Source organism: Suncus etruscus, chromosome 4 (assembly GCF_024139225.1).
Source record: "Suncus etruscus isolate mSunEtr1 chromosome 4, mSunEtr1.pri.cur, whole genome shotgun sequence".
In the NCBI taxonomy this organism is placed as follows: domain Eukaryota; kingdom Metazoa; phylum Chordata; class Mammalia; order Eulipotyphla; family Soricidae; genus Suncus; species Suncus etruscus.
This window is the reverse complement of record NC_064851.1, coordinates 72,139,951-72,150,781: the sequence shown is the minus strand read 5'-3', so window position 1 is coordinate 72,150,781 and position 10,831 is coordinate 72,139,951. Positions and strand designations below refer to the sequence as shown.

General features: G+C 33.4%; 1 non-coding gene across 1 annotated transcript; it reads left to right on the top strand.

Moving 5' to 3' along the window:
- The first annotated feature begins 4,268 nt into the window (after positions 1-4,268).
- Positions 4,269-4,399, top strand: LOC126007996 (small nucleolar RNA SNORA51). The gene has a single exon (XR_007495447.1). It is a non-coding gene; the product is annotated as a small nucleolar RNA SNORA51 (small nucleolar RNA).
- The last annotated feature ends 6,432 nt before the right edge of the window (positions 4,400-10,831 follow it).

The window sequence follows — 10,831 nt, the reverse complement described above, 5'->3', positions numbered from 1 at the left end:
CAGCATGAATTGATGAGACATGATTACAGAGTGCAGAGACATAATCATAGCATAAAGAGCAAATCATAATGCCAAAATCAAAAATGTGAGCAAAGGCTCTCAAACAATTGCTTTAAGACAAATCAAGTTTATTTTTCACATTTGCTAAGAGAGCAAATCTACTGATCATACTCTATCAAAGAATGGTATATGTGTGTTATAATATAAAGAAATACTCAGAAAACAGTATATAAATAGAATGCATAAGTATGTAGATTTTTTTAGGATTTGTTTTTCAAACCTGATTCTCCCTTTTATTATGTTTCTCACTTGTACGTTCTTAAATTTTTATTTTTGCTTTGGCGAATCTATCTTCTCTCTTGAGTATATATCCTTCCTTTTCTCTCCCTTCACATATTTCTAAATAAGTTATGTTTAGTTTTTCAACAAATATTATTTAGATTCACTAACAACCAAGAAATGCAGATGTTTTATGATTGTGGAATTTCATTGTCTCAATGGCATGAAATATTTTTAATCTCTGGGAAATTTAGGAATATTGAGTAGCATAGTATCCTCTTGGATATTTATATTTACCATTATTCTTAATATATTTTATAGTAAATAAAACGTTTCCCAAATCTCCAGTACTTATGTGTACTTGAACACATTATTTATTTCATTTAAATTTCCAACTATTTATATGTCACTAGGGACAGACCCTTAATCTCTTTAATCTCTGTGTCCTTGAGAGAACTCTGTCTTGGAGAGAGAAGACAATGACAATATATAACACCATTAGCAATCTTGTGAAAAAGATATATTTAATAAGATGGAGAAACTTGATAGAAATCTTGGCTTTTAGTTTATTCTTGAGAAAAAGAAAGAAAGATGAGAATCCAGTGCTTATATCTTCCAAGTTAACAATTAGTTCTTACCTGTTAATGATAACATTCCATACAGGCTAAGGTTTCTCTATTTGTCCCAGTTTCTACCACAGTCAAATTCAACCAATCATTTCATCTGTTTGCCTATAATAGTTTCAAACCTATTAGTAAGACTCAGTGTGTAACATTGAGAAAAAAAGAGTTACTAAATGACAGAAAATTGTCATGATTTATATAGATGCTTGTCCTTAATTACTCTACAAGTTAGTAATTTTACTTTAATTTAAACTACTTTTTATAGTCATACACCAGAAAGGAAGAGCTTATTTCATTCTCTGTATGAATACTCCCATTCTGCCTGACTTTTTATGAACAAAAAATAATGTAAAATAATCTATTTATAATGAATAGTCTCAAATATGCATGTAAATCCAAATCTTTGTCTTTCTATGATCTAATAAAATCATTTAAAAAGAACACCTTTCTGCTCTTTGAGAACCTAATGTTCATTAATTAATATTATAGGCAACCGAATTTCACCATCTCCTTGCACTTCAGGGAATCAGATTGCAATTTGCTTCTTTCTGTCTAAACATCTATTGGAACAAGTATAAAATGATAAGATTAACTTCTTGCTTAAAATGCTATTTAAAATGTTTATATTTTATTATTTAAAGTGTATTCCTTTAAAACAAAAATAATTATTATTTTAAAATAAACTGAGAAAGTATGGGAATAAAATATCATACTTTACTCTAGTTTCTAAGTGCTGCCTTTCTTCCTTCTGGGCATGAAAAAGAGATAAGCCTCTGATTTTCTCCTTATGCTCATTTTTATTTCTCCTGGCTATATCTGTTTCTGCAGGGAGTCGGAAGTGTCAGAAATTGTAGAAAGAAGCTTATACATTACCTAGACTTTTTTTTTTATATATTACCTGCACAATGGAAAACTATAGAATAACCTGCACCCTCTTTGTACTGGTAGGGTCTATGGATAAGTAAGAAACAGTAGCAGAAGATACTGAAGAAAATTGTCAAATTATCTATATTTAGAAAAATAGAAAACTTACACAGAATATGTACTTTTCAAGCAAATTTACCTTATATTGAAACTTATAGAATCAGAATTTATTAGTGGAATAAAGTTAATATTGATTCAGTGATATTAATTCTAATAAATTATGAATGCTTTTTTTCAAGCTATTCTCTTTTTATTAATTCATTTGTTTGTCTTGGGGGCTACACCCTTAAGTCTTCTGGGGTAACTTCTAGCTCTGCGTTGAGAAATTGCTCCTGGCTCAGAGACCATATGAGATGCCAGGGATTGAACCCAAGCCCTTCCCGGGCAGCTGCATGCAAGGCAAACGCCTACTGCTGAGCTACCACTCTGGCCCTGCCTATTTTTATTTTTATTACAAATTCCAATATACTTTGTATAGATATGCATCTTTATCTTCTTCCTGTTTAGAAGACAAGTTTTGGCTTTCCATTATTTCTAAAACGACACCATTGAAAAATAGGGGTTGGTATTTTGTAAAATGTTTCTTGGTTTAGATTAGCTTTATTAAGAAAACATATCAGAGATTATGTGCATAGACCATCATATCAGTGATAATATGACAAAATGGTGTTAGCTATGTTTTTTAAGTCATTGCTTTTATATATTTTTAGATTACTAAATAAAATTTTAGGTTATACTTTGAAGATTTTGTTCTTTGCTTATTGTGTTTTATTTTTGATTATTTAGGTTTTGTGTTACATTCAGAGATGGTCATGGCTTACGCTTTCCTCTGTGCTCATGGATCGCTCCTGACAAGGTGTGGGGAACCATATACGGTGCTGGAGATTGAGCTGAGGTCCACCATATATGAGGCATGCTTTACCTGCAGTACTATTTCTATGACCCCAGGCCTATGCAGTTATTTCTAGGGTAAATTCTTTATAAGAATTTTGTCTGTAAGAAGTGAAACACAGAAAATGTGTCCTCATCCTCTGTCTTATCTTCTCCTGAGCACATAAGAATATCTATCCACAGAATCTATTTTCTATTTTTAATCTTTTCACTGTACTTCTGCTAGTTTGTTGAGTTTAATATTATGATTTTCTTTTCATGTTTCTTCATCTTTTGTGATAGGACACCTCATTTTAGAATGTAATTAATTGAGCTGGTAATTTTATTACTAATTTCTGTTACTTCTGTTAATTTCTGGTTTGTAAGAGAGGAGGAAACTTTAGTACAGTGGTAAGTGCCTTAGTAACATCAGATTTCTGCCTTGTTTATTAGGTCCTGCAAAAATATCAATCACAAAATTTTGTGGTACATTAGCAATCAATTCATTCACTTGGACTTTATGGACAGTTTTTTCAAGTCTTCTTCCTTGGGAATTCCTGTTTACTAATCAAAGGAGAGAAGTGGCATACACTTTATTTACCAAAACACAATTAAAAATATTCTGCCTTTTAATTTTCTAGAAAGTTCTCTTTTTATTCATAAACCACAGCTTCAGCTTTCTGTTAGTCTCCAAACAAACACAAAAAAACTGAATATTTAGTCCACCAGCTGAAATTCCCTCAAGCTCAAACCCTAGCCTTCAATTTATGTTAGTTCATAATCAGGCTGTCTCAGAATCTGAGCCTACATTTTGTCCTTCCTTGACTTCCTACAGATACCTTCAACAAGCTTGAACACTGCATCTATTTCCGTTCCCAACAACATACTATGGCCAGCCTCGTGGACTTTTTTTTTTTTTGCCACTAGTTTTATTTTTTTTTTTATTTAAACACCTTGATTACATACATGATTGTTTTTGGGTTTCAGTCATGTAAAGAACACCACCCATCACCAGTGCAACATTCCCATCACCAATGTCCAAGTCTCCCTCCTACCCACCCAACCCCCGCCTGTACTCTAAACAGGCTCTCCATTTCCCTCATACATTCTCATTATAAGGAAAGTTCAAAATGTAGTTATTTCTCTAAATAAACTCATCACTCTTTGTGGTGAGCTTCCTATGGTGAGCTGGAACATCCAGCTCTTTTCACTTTTCTGTCTGGAAATTATTATTGCAAGAATGTCTTTCATTTCTCTTAAAACCAATAGATGAGTGAGACCATTCTGCGTTTTTCTCTCTCTCTCTGACTTATTTCATAAAAGCCTCGTGGACTTTTAAAGAATTTGGAGCTAGCACATCGAAGTGTATACTGGGGGTCCATGGCAGCTAAAGCACTTTATATGCTACAACAGCAAGTCAATAATGTTATATAAAAAATACAGTCAGTGTAAAGAACACAGCCTGTGGTAAGAAGGTAAGAATTGGGAGGCCTTATCTTTTCTTTTTATTTTTTAATATATATGTATATGTATAAAATATATGTATATGTATAAAATCCTTCACCAGTGTAACACTTCCATGACCAATATCCCAAGTGTCATTTACACTGACTGTATAGAAAGAGGAGGTACAGTAAATGCACCCCATATACACCTCAACCCAGGCCCCTTGCCTGCTCTGTATTGTGAATTCGGGGACAAAAAAATAATGTTATATAAATTGGTGATAGGATGATAGACTTATATAAAATTGATACCTTAAGTTTTATATAAGATATGACATTTAAGCCCAAGAGAAATGCAGAAGAACGCAAGGTAAAATAAAAATGTGATAATAGTAGTGATTGCACCTTAAAATATAATCTGCAAATAAAATTGCTAATTTTGTATATAACTTAGAAATCTAGCACCAGCATTTATCTTTCTGAATACAAAATAAAAAATATTTTATTAAAATTACTTGTCATGTTATTGTATTTTTAAAGATCCTACTATTAGGCCCATTTATCATTAAAAGTTTAATGTTTTATGGTTTCTTCCTTCTTTCTGTAAATTTTTTTTTTTTTGGTTTTTGGGTCACACTCAGCAGCGCTCAGGGGTTACTCCTGGCTCTACACTCAGAAATTGCTCCTGGAAGGCTTGGGAACCATATAGGATTCCGGGATTCAAATCACCATCCTTCTGCTTGCCAGGCAAACCCTTACCTCCATGCTTTCTCTCTGGCCCCATCTGTAATTTTTTAATTATCTAATTGAATCACCATGAAATAGAGTTAAAATGTTGTTGGCAGTTGAGTTGAGTTTCAGTCATACAATGTTTCAACACACATTCCTTCACCAATGTATATTTCCTATACACAGTATCCTCAGTTTTCCTCTTGTCCTCATCTAAGTCTGCCTCAATGGCAGATACTTTTCTTCTCTCTTTTCCAAACCACCTTTTCCTATATACACCATCATTTGCAATAATACTGTGACTGAAAGGGTGTGTGTATCTATCTATCTTTCTATCACCTCTCTATCTATCTATCTATCTATCTATCTATCTATCTATCTATCTATCTATCTATCTACATACATACATACATACATGTATATAAATTTATTCTCATTCAGTACCTAGTTTTTCCTCAAGTTAATAATTCCTAACTATTATTGTATAGGGTACCTTATCTTCCTAAATATACCCTACCACCAAATTGTGGCACCTTCCTACTATAGACCAATGACCTTCATTTCTATACTCCTGCCTGGCCTTTATTTCTAACATCTTTGAATTTTTCACATACTATATATTTTTATATCTCAAATTGAGTGGGATATTTCTATGTCCCTCCTCTCTCAAGCATTTTACTCAGTGATTCTACTTATGTCATGAATAAACAAATTTCATGGCTTCATTTTTCTTAGCAACTGTGAACTATTCCTGCTATTGTGTACCACAGTTTCTTTATCCACAAGTATATTTTTTTGTATTTTCTCCAGATTCTGGCTATTATGAATACCGCTGCAATGGACATAGGAATGCAGGTGCCTTTTTTTGCATTGTGTTTTTGGGAACATAGGATATATTCCCAGGAGTGGTATAGCTTGGTTAAATTTCTAGGTTTTTTGAGTGATATTTATAGTGTAGACTGATCTAATAGGGATAAGGACCAATAAATTTTATAATACAGGAACACCTTCTACCCTGAACATTTGTCATGGGGACTCAACTTAGACCTCTTGTGATTGAAAATAGACCATCCAGAATTGAACCCAGGATCCCAAACTTAGAATTGGCACAATCCCTGCATCAGCATCAGAAATAAAACTCTCACCCCTGAGGAGTCCCTAATACCTCTCTGTGAACAACTTTCACCAAGGTAGGCTCATAGGACACCCTGACAAGAAGGAAACAGCAACGACTTAATCTAAAGGTAGGTTGCCCTACCTCATCACTGAATGGTGTGATGATTTCAGAAGACACACAGTCCTAGGTTCTGTTCAAAAACCAAGATCACTAGTTATAGAAGACTGACTATTACCACCATGACTGTGCAGAATATCTGGAACCATAAAAGAAGACTCTATCCTCGACTTTGTCCTAGGATCTGTGCAAAAACCAAGATCTCTAATTACAGAGGACTGATTATGGCAACCACAACTGAGCAGAGCCTTTAATAACACCATAAAGTAAGATCTCAAGATTTATCTAGAGCCTGTAATTGGTCTCATGATAGTATGCTTCAATAATGGAGACACCCTGTATCTCTTAGGCCAAGGGAATTTCTTTTCTATTTTCCCCAATACTTACTGTGTCTATAAAAAAAAATCAACTTGCCACACCAGCACCCCTGTTTTCTTTTTTTCTTTTTTTTTTAAATTTATAATTTATAGCTTCTAGATGGGACTCCCACCCACTTTCTTTCTTTTTTTTAAAAAAAATAATAAAATACTTATAAATTTGGGAGAAATTGATCTATTTCTTTGAAAAATGTCATGGATATTCTGATAGGGACTCCACCACCTGTAAAAACCTTGGTGATATTTGTCATTTTAATTATTTTAACCATCTCAATCTAAAACCAGGGCTGTGAATAATCCTCGTGCCTCTTTTTTATTTCTTGGAATAGTGACTTTCATTTTTCTCTTTATAGGTCTTTCACCTCTTTATTTAGGTTAATTGCAAGGTATCTTGGTTTTTTTTTTTTTTTTGTATTTCATCATTTGTACATAGAAAATCAATGGAATTTTGCATATTACTTTGGTAGCCTACAACTCCACTATAAAACTACTTTGTTTCTAGAAACTCTTTGTCACAAGGTTCTTTAGGATTTTCTAAATATTGTATATGTCATAAGCAAACACTGAGAAAGCAAATCTTCCTTTTCTAACTGGATGATGCTTGTATCTTTTTCTTGCCTACTTGCTATGGTTAACACATCCAGTACTATATTGAAAAGAATAAGTGCAAGAGGGCTACCTGGATTTGTGTAGGATCTTAGAGAGGCTTTTAATTTTTCCACATTTTCTGTGGACTTGTGATGAATGGCTTTGAATATATTTTAAAAGTTTCTTCAATTCCCATTTTGCTTCTGGTTTCTATTATAAATGGATTCTAAATATTGTTTAAATGCTCTCTCTGCATCTAATAATTTGATCATATGATTTTTCATTTTCTTTTACTTATATGGTGATTTTCTTGAACAGATTAAACTATCCTTGCATTCCTGGAATTAATTCTAGTTGCATTATTATTTCGGTGAATTATTGAAATCAATTTGCTAGTATTTTTAAGGAGAGTTGTATTTATATTTATCAAGGACATTCACCTTTAATTATCTTTATTTATTGTCTCTGTATCTCTGTATATTTTTTAGTATTAAGGTTATGTTTACTTCATAGACTCTTTGAGAATGTTTGTTTCTTTGATCAAATTCAAGAGTCTTGAGAGATTGGCAGTATATCCCCTTAAAAGGTTTAAAAGAACTCACAATTGAGTTCACTTGAGCAAGGGCATTTATTTTCAGGAACACTTTTCATTATAATTTCAATTTTCTCAATAGTGATATATCTATTCAGGTGTTCTACATCATGTTCATTCAAATTTTGAAAGAGTATAGAAGTCTAAGAATGTATATATTTCTTCTAGGTTCTCTCATTTTGTGATTAATTATTCACAAAGTGAAAAAGAAAGGAATGGCCACCAATACTTTCTAGTATTGGTCTGGGCTGATATTCTGTAGTATTATCAAAAGAGGGGGGCAATTTACCCTTTCTTTGTGTAATACATAAGCCGGATGCTTCCAAACTTTAAAAGAAAATAATTTATATTTCCAAGGTAACATAGTCTGGGATGATATCTATGGCATTCTCAGAGGGTTGGGGGTTACATGTGGCTTATTCCCTTTTCTCCATGAATTATAGCAAACCAATGCTATTTCTTTCATCATCTAACAGAAATGTCCCACCTCTGCGATTTAACATTATCAAGCTGCTTAGTCACCAAGTTTTCCTCAGATCCTGAAAACCCCAGTATTTTTGAAAACCCCCAGAATTATATAGTAGTGTCAACTCAGTAATATCACAGGAAATCTGATGGGAAAAATTACATATAAATCTACCAATTTCAGTGAGCTTAAACAGGAACAAAGAAGGCTGAACTAGCACTAATCATAGTTCAGTAAATCATTAGACAGTGATTGCAATAAAACCATGGTGAGATATAACAGTCATTTCGAATTGATGCTCATTGATCTATTTTTGATGACTCCATTTATCTTTGTGTTGTAACAAAAGATATGATGTAAGTTTATTTGAAATTGCATAGAGGCAGTCTTTGGTGGTGGAGGGTGGTAAATTGAAGGCAATAGTGAATGGAATGGGTTGGAGTTTTAACATCTAATGTCTAAAACACTGTATCATGAACAACTTGGCAAATCATGGTGTTATAACAAAAATTAGAAAAAACCAATGTCATAGATTATAGAACTAATTATGATTTTTATAATTGTCCCTCTGATGCAATATATTTAAAGAAATCTACACGGTAAATAGAAAATAAACCTACCATGTAATAATAATTAAGAATCAGCAAACAAACTTGTCTAAGGTCTAACCAGTCACTACCAAAAGAAATTCAGAAAGTCCCCTGTTTCATTCCTTCCAGCCCCTACACAGAAAAAGCAAATGAGAAAAAGAGATGACAAATCTCAGAATAAAATATAAACCAAAATAAAGCCATTTAAAGTCTAATTCTGTGATTAGACAAATAAGAGTTTTGTCTACTAGAGTTTTTGCTAAATCCACTCTAGAAAAAAAAAATAGAATCCAGAGAGATATCTCACTACATTTAAGATACCAACTGCAGGTGAGAAACATGGATTTAAGCACAAATAAGAGTGTCCCCAGGGCAGAATACTAAGAATATACTCTGCAAGCTGTTAGGTGTGGGCCCAAATCAAAATAAAATTGTTAATCTTCACCTCAAAATAAGATTCACAAAGCAATCTCTAATGATTCTTTAAATTGCCAGTGTCTAATGTGACCCCCTACATATATACTTTTCATTTCTGATTTGGCTTATTTGGGATCTCTCTCTTCTCTTTTTGACTCTTGCTAGTGCTTTTTCAACTTGTTCTTTTATTATTTTTTCACAAATAAACAACCCCTATTTTTTTGATCTTTAGAATTGCTTTTTTGTTTGTTGTGTTATTTTCTATTCCAGATCATTCTGCTTCAAATTTTATTACCATATTTTCTGGTGTATAAGACAACTTTTGAAACAAAAAAAGTCAAAAAAAAATAGGGGGTCGTCTTATACGCTGAGTATATCCCGAAAAATGTTTCAATATGCCACTAAACAAAAATTGTCTGGATATTGCCATGAAACGAATTTTCCAACTCGATCCTGCACCAATCACTGCAAGGCATCTGGTACCACTTCTCTAACTCAGCCAATCCAAGCAGATTTTTATGCATGCAAATTAGACAATGTTCTGGACCCGAATCTACACTGTAAAAAGCCTGCTCAGATTGACCAGAGTCAGAGAGGAAGTCTATTACAGTATAACCTTTGAACCTTTGCTTGTTGTGATTAGCTCACTGTGGTACATGAGCACAGGAACACATGCAGCACAGGAACGTTCTGTCTTATACAGCGAATATAGGCCTAAACCTATGTTTTAACTGCAAAATTAGGGGGTCGTCTTATAGGCACAGTCATCTTATACGCCAGCAAATACCGTATTTCCTTTTTCTTACCTGCTCAAAAATTCATTTTTTTCCCAATGTCTGGGGCTATGAAGTCCAATTTTTTAATTTGGTTCTTATCTTTCTTCAGAATGAATTATTTCAGAGTTAGAAACTTTCCTCTTAATATTGTGTCCCACAAGTTCAGTTAGTTCTTGTTCTCATTTGGTTTGCTTCCAGAAATCTTATTAATTTCTCTTTGATTTTCATTCTGACACACTGGCTTTTCAGTAGGAGCTGTTTAATTCCAGGTGTTAAAATTATTTCCCTATTTCTGTTTGTTGTTATTCCTGTTTCCAGTACATCATAACCTGAGAATATAGTTGATACAATTTTTATTTCTTTATAGGTATTCTGCATCCCAGTATGTGGTCTATCTTGGAGAATGATCCATATATATTAAAAAGAATGTGTATTCAGAATTTGGAAGCTAAAATGCCATACAAGTAAGCTACACAGAAGTGAATATGAACACAGAGTCAAACTGTTACCATAACATTATAGTTGTATCACTCAGTTTGATTGGAGTCAGAAAGATGCATTTGCTAAGGCAATCAAGCTAAAATTGCCACTAGGGCATCAAGCTAAAATGGAGAAAAGTTAATTCTAAGATAAGGATCTTTGGGGGCCACACTCAACAATTCTCAGGACTACTTGTAGTTTAGTATTTAGTATTGTTGTTGTTTTTAGGGTTTCTATTTTAAGGGAGCACACCCTGTGACACTCAGGGATCACTCCTGATGTGCTCTGAAATTGGTCCTTGCTGGGGGACCATAGGTGACCCCAGGGGATCAAATCAAGTTCCATCCTAGATCGGCCTCATGCAAGGCAAACACCCTGCTGCTGTGCTGTAGCTCCGACTCTTGTCATTTAGTTTTTTATCTGCTCTCTGTGGTACTAGAG